We start from the raw sequence: 14119 nt of genomic DNA on the forward strand, positions 1-14119 counted from the left end.
TGGATAAACGATCCATCGGTGTGAGTTCAAATCCCACCAGCGCAACTGAGGAATTTATACTCAATTGATGAAATAAATCCAGAATAAGAACAGAAGAACTAGGAGCAGGAGTAGGCCATCTAAAAAGCTAGTCTCGGTACTGGTGACCATAAAGTAAAGCGATTGTTGTAAAAACCCACCTGCCTATTAGAGAAAAGAAATCTGCCATCCTTACATGATCTTTCCTCCATGTGGTTGACTCGAAGTGCCCCCAGATATAGCGACTCAGCTGAATTCAAGGAGATTGTTCACCACTACCTTCCCAAGGACAGTTATGGATAAACCTGCAGATGGTCACATTTTGGGGCCTCACGGTAGCATGGTGGTTAGCATCAATGCTTCACAGCTCCAAGGTCCCAGGTTCGATTCCCGGCTGGGTCACTGTCTGTGTGGAGTCTGCACGTCCTCCTCGTGTGTGCGTGGGTTTTCTCCGGGTGCTCCGGTTTCCTCCCACAGTCCAAAGATGTGCGGGTTAGGTGGATTGGCCATGCTAAATTGCCCGTAGTGTAAGGTTAATGGGGGGATTGTTGGGTTACAGGTATACGGGTTACGTGGGTTTAAGTAGGGTGATCATTGCTCGGCACAACATTGAGGGCCGAAGGGCCTGTTCTGTGCTGTACTGTTCTATGTTCTATGAATATATTATATGAATGAGTGATTTTTTTAAAATGTCAGGCAATGTAATAAGTCCAATGAGGCAGCAGTTCCTTCACCAGAATCTCTTTTATTAACAAATCCAACAGCTGAACAACCAGCTGCATTAACCTTGCTGTCCACACTGGGAGTGCAGAGGATCTGATGCTCCCTGTTATATACAGAGAAAGGGGTTCCCTGATTGGGCCACTAATCAGGGAACTCGTATTCTAATTGGCCAATATTAAAGGTTTGGTCGAAATCATTACAGGCGACAAGTGCGGAATGCTAGAGTCAGTCCCAGTGAGTGGGGGTGGGGGGTCAGTGGGGGAGAACGGTCAGCGCAGGGGAAGAGGGAGGGACAGATTGTGAGAATGAGATGAACAGGCTTTGATTGAGTCTGAGGCAGCACTTGAGGACTCTTGTGGTATTAGTGATAAGGGTGGAGTTGGTACCAGGGATAGAAGGTCAACTTTCCCAGTATTATAATAGAATCATAGAATTTACAGTGCAGAAGGAGGCCATTTGGCCCATCGAGTCAGCAATGGCCCTTGGAAAGAGCACCCTACTTAAGCCCACGCTTCCACTCCATCCCCAGAACCCAGCAACACCACCTCACCTTTTAGACACTAAGGGGCAATTTAGTAAGGTCAATCCACCTAACCTGCACATCTTTGGACTGTGGGAGGAAACCGGAGTATCCGGAGGAAACCCACGCAGACACGGGGAGAAAGCGCAGACTCCGCACAGAGAGTCACCCGAATTGAACCCGGATCCTTGAAGCTGTGAGGAAAATTCTGCCTGATGGCTCTGTGGATGCTGTGAGGGCACATGGGGGACCCTGATGTTGATATTTGTGGATGATATCATCAAATAACGTGGTTGACTCTCAAAATGCCGTCTGAAATTCAGTTCAACGGCAATTAGGAAGGGGCAATAAATACTGGCCCAATCAGTGACACCCACATCACATGAAAGAATAAAGAAAAGGGAACAACACGTAGATGAGGAAGAGGAAGACACAAAATTTTGGGGAACTCCAGAGATACGGGGAATTAGAAATCATTGCTGGAGTTACTCGGACTACAATTGGATAGAACTAAGTTATAGCAGTACACCCAGCTGGAAGGCGGAGAGTCTGAAGATGATAGTGGAATTAACCTTTTTTAATCTTTATTATTGTCACATGTAGGCTTATATTAACACTGCAATGAAGTTACTGTGAAAAGCTCCTAGTTGCCACATGCCGGCGCCTTTTTGGATACACTGTGGGAGAATTCAGGATGTCCAATTCACCTAACAGCACGTCTTTCGGGACTTGTGGGAGGAAACCAGAGCACCCGGAGGAGACCCACGCAGACACGGGGAGAACGTGCAGACTCCGCACAGTGACCCAAGCCGGGAATCGAACCTGGGAACCAGGCGCTGTGAAGCAACAGCGTGTGCAGGCTGTGGAGAAGGTACAGAGGAGGTTTACCAGGATGTTGCCTGCTCTGGAAGGTGTTCGCTATATGGAGAGGCTGAATAGATGTGGACTATTTTCCTTAGAATGACGGAGGTTGAGGGGTGACCTGACAAGATTATGAGGGGCATGGATAGAGTGGATGGGCAGGCACTCTTTCCCAGGGTGGAGGGGTCAGTCACCAGGGGGCAGAGGTTTAAGGTCCCTGGGGCAAAGTTTAGAGGAGATGTGCGAGGCAGGTTTTTTACACAGAGGGTGGTGAGTGCCTGGAATGCGTTGCCAGTGGAGGTTGTGGAAGCAGATACATCAACGGTGTTCAAAAGGCATCTTGACAAATACATGGATAGGACGGGTATGGAGGGATACGGCACAAAGAAATGCTGAGGGTTTTGGCCAAGGTTGGTAACATGACCATACAGGCTTGGAGGGCCGAAAGGCCAGTTCCTGTGCTATATCGTTCTTTGTTAACCACTGTGCTACGTTACCACCCTATTGACTATGTTAGTGCTGCAAAGAGGTTGAGGAATGATAATGAAGCATGGTTACAAAGTCAGGGGTTTTAGCAGGGAGGGTGGGCAGTACCTGAGGACAGGAGTGTATTTACAATGTCAGCTAGCATAGGAGCCAGTGAGGGTAGCAGTGTGCTCAACAGTTAAATCTGGTTAGGATCGGAGGAGCAGATGGTGAGTCTCACAAACAAGGTGAGAGGGCATGAGGGCAGTTGGCAGAGAAATGAGTGAACTATGCCAGATCAGATCTCAGACAGGTCTGGGCATGATTTGGAGGCCAAAGCAGCAGAAGCCTGGACACTCGAAGTGACAAAGGAAATTTCTGCTCCTGGCACTTCTTGTTACATAGATGCTAATCACCGAGGCAGGCCAAACTATCCATGCTGGGCACTATTCTCCACACAGGCCTCTTCACACCCACTCATCATGTCATTCCATCAACATAACCGGTTTTCCTTCCTCCAATGCATCTGGGCCATGTTTCTGGTGAGGAGGGTGGAAGAGATTGGTGGATAGGGGACAGGAATTTGAATGCTTGCCTGTGTGCCATTTACATACGACACCAGGACCTTTGACCCCATGAGGTAACAGCAGGGTGAGCACAGACAAGAAGCTGGAGTTTAGTTTATTTCTCCTGGACAATCCCGGGTATTACTTGGCCAAAGAGATTGAGGCCCAATCACAGTTAACGTGGTCCAGTTGGTCTCGTGGCAGTTGTGAGTCAGTTCAAACCTAACAAATAAGGTTCTGGGTGACATGTTGAGAAGGTGGAATACAAATCAAACAAAGGTGTGTGCTCATACTGTGTGGTGGCATAACTAGGAGGTTTACGGTACATATCTGCCATTGGCTCAGGTCGGTCATGTGCCTCTCTGCTGATTGGTTGAGGCTAGTCATGTGACTGCTCACCCATTGGCCGAGAGGCAAGTAGTCCCGCCAACGAGGCGGGGTATAAGAACCCGTAGGACCTGGCAGTCGGCCTTTCTCTGTAAATCGACTGTCGGGCGCACAACTAGTTGATTAAAGCCTGATATATGGAACTTCTTCACGACTCGAGTCCAATTGATGGTACATCATACTGTTTAAAGTATCAATCTCCAGTTCCTCTCAATCATAGGAAGGATTTGCTAACCATGGGACTGAAGGGGCGCCAAAAATAAATTCTAGATACTAGGGAGTAGAAGAGATTTCTGAGGTGTGTGGTGTGCAGCTGCTGGGATGAAGGGCAGTAGCAGAAGGTGAGTTAAAATTACTTTTCGGTTGTTGGCTGAAGGAAACAGGAGTTTGTCGATTCACAATTAAAAGTGGTTACAGGAAAACACAAAATCAATTACATTTGAACCTTTTCTCAATTCTGAGGAAAGGTCACAGACCTCAAACGTTATGTTTCTCTTTTTCTATCACTGCCAGACCCGCTGAGCATTTCCAGCATTTTCTGTTTTTATTTCAGATTTCCAGCATCTGGGGTATTTGACTAGTGTATTGATGTGTTGTATCCACTGCCACTTCTCTTCCAGAAATGCCCACCTTGAAGAGGTTCTGGGGTAGAATTTTAAGGAGGGAGGGCAATCGCCGCTCGCCATCCCAAGCGCGGCGCCTAACGCACAACCGCTGACTCTCGACCTCCCACTGCCATTTAACGTTCATTTGAGCGTTGATTGGTAGTTCCATCCACCGCCCTTGGAAGGAAGTTCTGCCCGTGAGAGGAGTTGTAGCCAATCAGATTGGCTGACAGCTCTTCAACCCGGCCTGGGACTATTGAGAAGTCGGGAATCCAGTACACTCCTGACTTGTGCCTTGTAAACGGTGGACAGGTTATGGGGAGTCAGGAGGTGAGTTACTCACTGCAGGAATCCTTGACAGGCGCCCTGTGCCTTTGCAGGTACCCCCCCCACCCCCCGCCTCCCCAACACTGCACACCCGCCCCCCCTGCCTGAGATATTCCCCACCCGGCATTTGCCCTGTTCCACTGCCCTCTCCGTGTTCCTTACTTCCCTTGCTTGGGGCTGTCGGCTTGGCCCAGAAATCCACAGAGCAATGGCCATTTAACCATTTAATTGACGGTCGTTTGTTGTTCAAGGTGGATAAATCCTGTCTCAAGCTGTGGGCCGAGCCAAAGTAGGCTTTCCCGGACATTAATGCCACGGGTGAAGTGGCCAGGTTATGAGGTTGGAAGGTGGCCGCAGGGGTGGCAGGGGGTGGGGGGGGGGGGGCAGTGGGGTGGGGGCAGAGGGTTGGAAGGTGGCCGCAGGGGATGGGGGCAGTAGGGGGGGCAGAGGGTTGTTAGGTGGCTGCAGGGGCTGGGGCACTGGGGGGCGTGGAGGGTTGGAAGGTGGCCGCAGGGGGTGGGGCACTGGGGGGCGTGGAGGGTTGGAAGGTGGCTGCAGGGGGTGGGGGCAGGGGGGGTGGGGGGTGGAGGGCTGGAAGGTGGCCGCAGGGGGTGGGGGCAGTAGGGGGGCAGAGGGTTGGAAGGTGGCCACAGGGGGTGGGGGCAGTGGGGGGGCGTGGAGGGTTGGAAGGTGGCCACAGGGGGTGGGGGCAGGGGGGGGTGGGGGGGTGGAGGGTTGGAAGGTGGCCGCAGGGGGTGGGGGCAGTAGGGGGGGCAGAGGGTTGGAAGGTGGCCGCAGGGGGTGGGGGCAGTAGGGGGGGCAGAGGGTTGTAAGGTGGCCACAGGGGGTGGGGGCAGTGGGGAGGTGGGGGGGTGGAGGGTTGGAAGGTGGCCGCAGGGGGTGGAGGCAGTGGGGGGGGGGGGCGGAGGGCTGTTAGGTGGCCGCAGGGGGTGGGGGCAGTAGGGGGGGCAGAGGGTTGGAAGGGGGCCACAGGGGGTGGGGGCAGTGGGGAGGGGGGTGTGCGGAGGGTTGGAAGGTGGCCACAGGGGGTGGGGGCAGTGGGGGGCGGAGGGTTGGAAGGTGGCCGCAGGGAGTGAGGGCAGTAGGGGGGGCAGAGGGTTAGAAGGTGGCCACAGGGGGTGGGGGCAGTGGGGAGGGGGGGGGGGGAGGAGGGTTGGAAGGTGGCCGCAGGGGGTGGGGGCAGTGGGGTGGGGGCAGAGGGCTGTTAGGTGGCCACAGGGGGTGCGGGCAGTAGGGGGGGGCAGAGGGTTGTTAGGTGCCCTCAGGGGATGGGTGCAGTGGGGGGGGGGGGCAGAGGGCTGTTAGGTGGCCGCAGGGGGTGGGGGCAGTAGGGGGGGCAGAGGGTTGGAAGGTGGCCACAGGGGGTGGGGGCAGTGGGGGAGGGGGGGGGGGCGGAGGGTTGGAAGGTGGCTGCGGGGGGTGGGGGCAGTGGGGGGGGGGGAGGGCGGAGGGTTGGAAGGCAGCCGCGGGATGTGTGGGGGGAGGGGGGGGGGATCCATCCCTAGTGTTAAACTCCCCTTGAATGTTTCTCTCTTCAAAGTGCTGCCTGACTTTCTGATATCCAGCATTTTATTTTTTCATTTTGGATTAAAGAGGGAAATTCTTTTGCCTGGGGTTATTGGAATGCTTTGACACAGAAAAACAATACATGCTTAGGCAGAGACCGTTTCATTTTGAAAAATGAACATACAGGGCTGTGAAGAATGAGCAAGATGGCAGGACCTGCTTCTGTTTGGCTGCAGCGTGGCTCCATTACGAAGGAGGCCGAACTGCTCTCCTTTCTGCTCGGAGCTTCGATCATTGTAAATGCAGATTCATGATCACTTTCACTGACGGCGCCTTTAGATTTCCAGGAGGTGTTTCCAGAAACTGTGAGGATGCAAACTCACCTTTTCCTGGATTCCTTCGTCCAATGGTGGAAACTCTACACCATCGTAGCCTAACCACCCAGCTGCCCCTGCGAGGGAGAGACAGAATAACAAGGGAAGGTAATGTTTTGGGATCTTGGTCCTCAACGCTCGCTCTCATTGACTCGACACACCACCCAGTCCTGGAACAGGAAATGGGGCAAATCGTCAGGGCCTGCAGTGGGCAACAGGTCAGGAGGGTGCGGGCCAGAGATAATCAACTGAGGATCAGAGCATGTGAAAGTATTGTTTTAGTGTTGGGCTTCAACTGAAAAATGATTATTGTAACATGTTTTACTTTTCTTTTTTGCTCTTTTGCTTGGATTTAGATCATGGTTTTGAGCCACAGCAGTGGTTAGATTTCTAAAGAATACAATTGCTATTCTTGGCCCTCATGTGGCAAACTACTTTTGCTAAATGTTAACAACCCAAACCACACAAAGTATGTAAAGGAATGTGGTTTCATGTTTACTTAGTGAAAACTCAGCTCGATATAACTGACCCGAGCGAGGAATTGTGGCACAGTAGCATCTTAATACATAATACAACAGCTGTGCTTCGATTGCAGGAGTTTCTGGAAAAATGTACCTCATGGAGCCAACATTAGGAAACTGCCTTGTGCTGATTTGATTTTCAGATGTGGAATGTGTCCTCTGTAAGCATCATTTGGCCTTAATTGTGGGTTTGTGTCTCCGTGCCTGTATCCATGTTCATGTGCAGTCTGAGGGGGTGCAGCACTGTCGTTGGCGCTGGTCCTTTTGGGCGGGCCACTAAACTGAAGCCCCGCCTTCCTTCTCAGATGCTTTATGACCAGATGAGAAGGAGTGAACTGGTTCCCCTCCGTTCATCCTTCTCGGTTTGTCAGAAAAAAGTTTTAAATTTATTTTACATAAGGATATGCCTTTTCCAAATCAAAAGGGCAGCATGGTAGCATAGTGGATAGCACAATTGCTTCACAGCTCCAGGGTCCCAGGTTCGATTTCGGGCTTGGGTCACTGTGCGGAGTCTGCACATCCTCCCCGTGTGTGCGTGGGTTTGCTCCGGGTGCTCCGGTTTCCTCCCACAGTCCAAAGATGTGCAGGTTAGGTGGATTGGCCATGATAAATTGCCCTTAGTGTCCAAAATTGCCCTTCGTGTTGGGTGGGGTTACTGGGTTGTGGGGATAGGGTGGAGGTGTTGACCTCGGGTGGGGTGCTCTTTCCAAGAGCTGGTGCAGACTCGATGGGCCGAATGGCCTCCTTCTGCACTGTAGATTCGATGATAATCGATGAAATCGATTGAACTATTTAAGCTGTGAGCAATGAAAAAACAATCGAACAAGGATTTCTTGAGCGAAAGAAAGAACACATTTATTAACCACCAACTCTGAGGAGTGTCCTCAAGATGCAGATTTTTAGAAGCGCCAGGAACTAAAGAACTACGAGCAGGAGTAGGCCATCTGGCCCCTCGAGCCTGCTCTGCCATTCAATGAGATCATAGCTGATCTAATTTTGTGGACTCAGCTCCACTTACCCACCCACTCACCGTAACCTTCTATTCCTTTACTTTCAAAAATGTTGCTACTTTTGCCTCAAAAACATCCAAAGAGGTAGCCTCAACTGCTTCACTGGGCAGGGAATTAAACCGATTCACCACGATTTGGCTGAAGAAGTTCCTCATCAACTCAGTACTAAATCTGCTCCCCCTGGGGCAGGGGCTGGTTTAGCTCACTGGGCTAAATCGCTGGCTTTTAAAGCAGACCAAGCAGGCCAGCAGCACGGTTCGCTTCCCGTACCAGCCTCCCCGGATAGGCGCCAGAATGTGGCGACTAGGGGCTTTTCACAGTAACTTCATTGAAGCCTACTCGTGACAATAAACGATTTTCATTTTTCATTTCATTTCCTTATTTTGAGGCTATGTCCCTGAGTTCTAGTTTCATCCGCCTGTGGAAACCAGATTCTTAGTGAATCTCTTCTCCACCCCCTCCAGTGCCAATACTCAAGTAAGTACTCCTTTCTCAAGTAAGGAGATCAAAACTGTACACAGTACTCCAGGTGTGGCCTCACCAGCACCCTTTACAGCTGCAACATAACCTCTCTGTTCTTAAACTGAATCCCTGTCGCAATAGAGGAAAAAATTCTATTTGCCTTCTTAATTACCTGCTCCACCTGCAAACCAACCTTTTGCGATTTGTGCACAAGGATCCTGGAAACTTGTCTACCTTTAGCCACATTAGCTTGCCCAACACCACCTCCTTAGTGATAATGATTGTTTCTAGGTCCTCACATGCCATAACTTCCTTGCCATCAATTATTGGCCGTTTATTTGTGTCTTCCACTGTGAAGACCGACACAAAACACCTGTTTAATGCTTCAGCCATTTCCTAATTTCCAATTATTAAATCCCCATTCTCATCCTCTAAAGAACCGATGTTTACCTCAGCCACTCTTTTTCATTGTGGCGCTAACAATTGTACACAAAGACTCGAGTGAAGTACAAGAGAGGCTTTATTGCTGTGAGATGCTATTCCTCCGGCGGCAGCTGTAGAATAGTATCTCAATGAAGCTAGCGCATATTTATACACAAGCTCCCTGTGGGCGGAGCTATCCGGCAGGGGCTTACCGGAGGAACCTGTAATACAGGTACGGCCATACATCCCCCTACTGCAAGCACACATATTTACAGTGGTTGTATCACCACATTCACCCCCTATAAAAAATGAGTCCGGCGGGGGTGATGTGGAACTATAATACAAAAGGTGATCTGTGTACAAAAGGTCCAAACAACAGAAAACCGAGAGTCCATCCGGTTAGCAGGTCACAGGTTGAGCCGAATCGGGGGTCGAACGTTCCATTGTGATCGGCGTAGCTGTGGTGGCGACGTCGGCACAGGCGGTGTTGGCGACGACGGTGCAGGTGCTGGCAGTGTTGGTGCTGGCCAGTGGCGGGATGACTCCGAGGGCGAGCCGGAATCTTCCGTGTCCTCCAGCATGGGCAGGCGGACGAGGGATGGACCCGGTGGGGATGAATACGGGGGTGCCAGAGAAAAGGAGGGTGGTGCGGGGGGGGGGGGGGGGGGGGGAGGGTGTGGGATCAGCACCTGAGGGAGCCAGGTCCCGGAGCGAGACTGTGTCCTGGCGGCCATCGGGGAACTCCACGTAGGCATACTGGGGGTTGGCGTGGAGCAGGCGTACTTTGTCCACCAGGGGTTCCGCCTTGTGGTGCCTGACATGCCTACGGAGAAGGACTGGGCCCGGAGTCATGAGCCAAGTCGGGAGCGACATCCCGGATGTAGACTTCCGAGGGAAGGCAAAAACACGTTCATGGGGTGTGTTGTTAGTTGCGGTGCACAGTAGTGACCGAATGGAATGGAGCGCGTCAGGGAGGACCTGCTGCCAGCGAGCGGCTGGGAGGTTCCTGGACCGTAGGGCCAGCTGGACGGCCCTCCATACCGTCCCGTTCTCCCTCTTTACCTGTCCGTTTCCCCGGGGGTTGTAGCTGGTCGTCCTGCTGGAGGCGATACCCCTGCTGAGCAGGAACTGACGCAGCTCATTGCTCATGAATGAGGATCCCCTGTCACTGTGGATGTAGTCGGGGAAACCGAACAGAGCGAAAATGGAATCCAGGGCCATGATGATGGTGGCAGACGTCATATCCGGGCATGGGATGGCGAAGGGGAACCTAGAAAATTCATCGACCACACTAAGGATGTAGGTGTTGCGGTCGGTGGAGGGGAGGGGCCCTTTGAAATCTACGCTGAGGCATTCAAAGGGGCAGGACACTTTCACCAGGCGCGCGCGATCTGGCTGGTAGAAGTGCGGCTTGCACTCGGCACAGACCTGGCAGTCTCTGGTGACTGTCCGTACTTCCTCGACGGAGTAGGGCAGATTGCGGGCTTTGATTAGGTGGTACAAACGAGTGACCCCTGGATGGCAAAGGCTCTCGTGCAAGGCACGGAGCTGGTTCACTTGTGCGCTGGCACATGTACCTCGGGTGAGGGCGTCTGGGGTCTCGTTGAGCTTGCCGGGCCGATACAAGATCTCGTAATTATAGGTGGAGAGCTCGATTCTCCACCGCAAGATTTTGTCATTTTTGATCTTGCCCCGCTGCGTGTTGTTGAACATGAAAGCTACCGACCGTTGGTCAGTGAGGAGAGTGAATCTCCTGCCGGCCAGGTAATGCCTCCAGTCTCGAACCGCTTCAACAATTGCCTGGGCCTCCTTTTCAACAGAGGAGTGTCGAATTTCGGAGGCGTCGAGGGTGCGGGAAAAGAATGCCACGGGTCTGCCTGCCTGGTTTAGAGTGGCGGCAAGGGCGACATCTGAAGCGTCGCTCTCTATTTGGAAAGGCAGTGTATCATCTACTGCGTGCACCCCAGCCTTGGCTATGTCAGAGCAATTGTTGTGTTGTGCCTCGGCCGTGAGGGGAAAATGTGTGGACTGGATTAGTGGGCGGGCCTTGTCCGCGTATTGTGGGACCCACTGGGCGTAGTAAGAAAAGAACCCCAGGCAGCGTTTGAGAGCCTTGGGGCAGTGGGGGAGTGGAAGCTCCATGAGGGGGGCGCATGCGGTCGGGATCGGGCCCCAGTAGTCTGTTTTGGACTACGTAGCCGAGGATGGCTAAGCGGTCTGTGCGGAACACACACTTCTCCTTGTTATACGTGAGGTTAAGGAGGTATGCAGTGTGGAGGAATTTAGCAAGGTTGGCGTCATGGTCCTGCTGATCATGGCCGCAGATGGTGACATTGTCTTAGTACGGAAAAGTGGCCCGCAGTCCGTACCGGTCAACCATTCGGTCCATTTCTCATTGAAATACCGAGACCCCGTTAGTGACGCCGAAGGGAACCCTAAGAAATTGGTACAGACGACCGTCTGCCTCGAAGGCAGTGTAGGGACGGTCCGATTTACGGATGGGGAGCTGGTGGTAGGCGGATTTCAGGTCAATTGTAGAGAAGACCCGGAACTGTGCGATCTGATTGACCATATCAGATATGCGGGGGAGGGGGTACACGTCGAGCTGCGTGTACCGGTTGATGATCTGGCTGTAGTCCACGACCATCCTGTGTTTCTCCCCAGTTTTAACCACTACCACCTGGGCTCTCCAGGGACTGTTGCTGGCCTCAATAATACCCTCCCGAAGCAGCCGCTGGACTTCAGACCTGATGAAGGCCTTGTCCTGGGTGCTGTACCGTCTGCTCCTGGTGGCGACGGGCTTGCAGTCTGCGGTCAGATTGGCAGAGGGAGGGAGACTCGACCTTGAGGGTTGCGAGGCACCAAACGGTGAGGGGAGGTAGGGGTCCGCCGAATTTGACGGTGAGGCTCTGGAGGTTGCATTGAAAATCCAGGCCTAGTAAGAGTGACGCACAGAGGTTGGGAAGCATGTACAGGCGGAAACGGTCAAATTCCATGCCTGTACAGTGAGTTTAACCAGGCAGAAGCCCCGGATTGGGACAGAGTGGGAACCGGAGGCTAGGGAGATCTGCCGGTTGGCGGGGTGGACCGCAAGGGAGTAGCGCCTTACCGTGTCCGGGTGAATGAAGCTCTCGGTGCTCCCGGAGTCGATGAGGCAGGAGGTCACGTGGCCGTTGACGAGCACTGTCGTGGAAGAGGGTGCCAGGTTGCGGGGACGTGACTGGTCGAGCGTAACGGAGGCGAGTAGTGGGGGATTGGCCGACGAGTCTGATGAGTCCAACGAGTAGCGGCAGCGACCCGGGTCCCGTCCCGAGGGGAGGACAAAATGGCGGCGTCTGGAGTACCTGTGAGGAAGAAGATGTCGGCGGACAAAATGGCGGCGCCCATGGAGCGCACATGGAGGCGAGGGTGAAGATGGCGGCGCCCATGGTGCGCACATGGCGGGGGTGGCGAAAGATGGCGGCGTCCACTGATCGCACCGCTGCAAAGTAGCCTTTCTTGCCACAAGCTTTGCAGGTCGGGGTGCGGGCCGGGCAGCGCTGGCGGGGATGCTTCTGCTGACCACAGAAGTAGCAGCGGGGACCCCCAGGGTGCGCGGTGCGGCGAGCAGCGCAGGCGTAGTGCGCCGGGGTGGCTACTGGGGGGGCCAGTTGCGGGGTCCACGAGGGGTAGGACGGGTGGGCCTGGGGGGCCGTTTGCGGGGTGAACGAGGGGTAGGACGTGTGGGCCTGGGGGGCCGTTTGAGGGGTGAACGAGGGGTAGGACGGGTGGGCCGAGTGGCTAGCGGGGTAGTATCGTGCACTATGGGAGGCGGCCGTCATTGATAGCGCCAGGGCCTTTGTGGCCGCGAGGTCGAGGGCGGCCCCTTCCAGCAGTCATTGCCGGATGGGGTCCGATGCAATGCCCGTAACAAAAGCATCTCGCATGAGTAAGTTTGAATGTTCCGTGGCCGTGAGGGCCCGGCAGTCGCAGTCTCGTACTTGAGGTATAAGGGCCCTCCAGAAGTCCTCAATCGACTCACCCAGCTGTTGGACGCAAGTAGAGAGTAGATGTCTCGCAAACAGGGTGTTTGTCGACTGTGCGTAGTTCTCTTTGAGCAGATCCATGGCCCGGGCGCAGTTAGGCGCGTCTCGAATTAGCGGAAACACGCTGGAGCTGAGTCTTGAGTAAAGAAGCTGTCGTTTTTGAGCCTCCGAAAGTGGAGGGTCCGTTGAAGAGATGTGGGCCCTGAAAACTGCAAGCCAGTGAACAAAGTCTTTCCTGGCATGGGGCGACTGCGGATCCAGCTGCAGGCGGTCAGGTTTGATCCTGATGTCGATGGTGTAAGGAAAATCTCACTGTAATAAATTGTGGGGTTAACAATTGTACACAAAGACTCGAGTGGTGTACAAGAAAGGCTTTATTACAGTGTGATGCTATTCCTCCAGCAGCAGCTGTAGAATGGCATCTCAGTGAAACTTACGAATATTTATACAGCTCTTGTGGGCGGAGCTAGAAACCTGTAATACAGGTACGGCCATACATCCCCTTACTGCAAGCACACATATCTACAGTGGTTGGATCACCACAAAGTCAAACTCAAGCCTTCCGTTCCATCGCCTTCAACCCACACAGTTCCTCCTCCCCGCCTGTCCCCGGCCAATCCCCATTTCCACCCAAAACAGCCTAATAGTCTGGGATCTCGCGCAAAGAAGTCCCCTTCAGATCTTTGGAAGGCTGTCAGCATTTTCACCCAGGAAATAAAGATAACAGTTTCAGGAGAAAAAGAGAAGAAAGCAACTTGGAGAAAGACCGAGGAATGAAGAAAAATCAAAAACGAGGTCAATTGACTTTGCAGTGAGTTCATGGAGAAATGTACATCTGTCTCTTTGAATGAGCTGCCATAGTTGACATTGGATATCATTCACACTCCAATAAGCAAGGAAAGGATGAAATGTAATTGGACAGGATGTCCATCCATTGATTCTGTTCAAGTCTGAGAATTGGCAGCCAGGGAAGGTTAATGAACAGCCAATGTTTATATTTAGGAGCTGTTTCAATAATTGGATTCTTATGCCTGCTTTTCGAAAATTTCCTGAACCCTTTCATTCAACTTCAGCCTGTAAATCATTCCTCCGCATGAGTTATTGTGGATATAAAATCCTAGGTTACTCACTCTGGCCGTCCAGAGGAGGTTGTACAGTTTCTTACGGCACTGCTGATGGTCCGGACATTGTTGCTGATGGCGATTAAAGCCAGTGCGCCCAGACACGGCGAATGGCGGCGGCTGACAGATCCTTTCCAGGCTGGGGTACAGGGTCGCCCGCCTCTATTCCACGGCGTCCAGCTCG

Source organism: Scyliorhinus canicula, chromosome 1 (assembly GCF_902713615.1).
Source record: "Scyliorhinus canicula chromosome 1, sScyCan1.1, whole genome shotgun sequence".
Classification (NCBI taxonomy): Eukaryota; Metazoa; Chordata; class Chondrichthyes; order Carcharhiniformes; family Scyliorhinidae; genus Scyliorhinus; species Scyliorhinus canicula.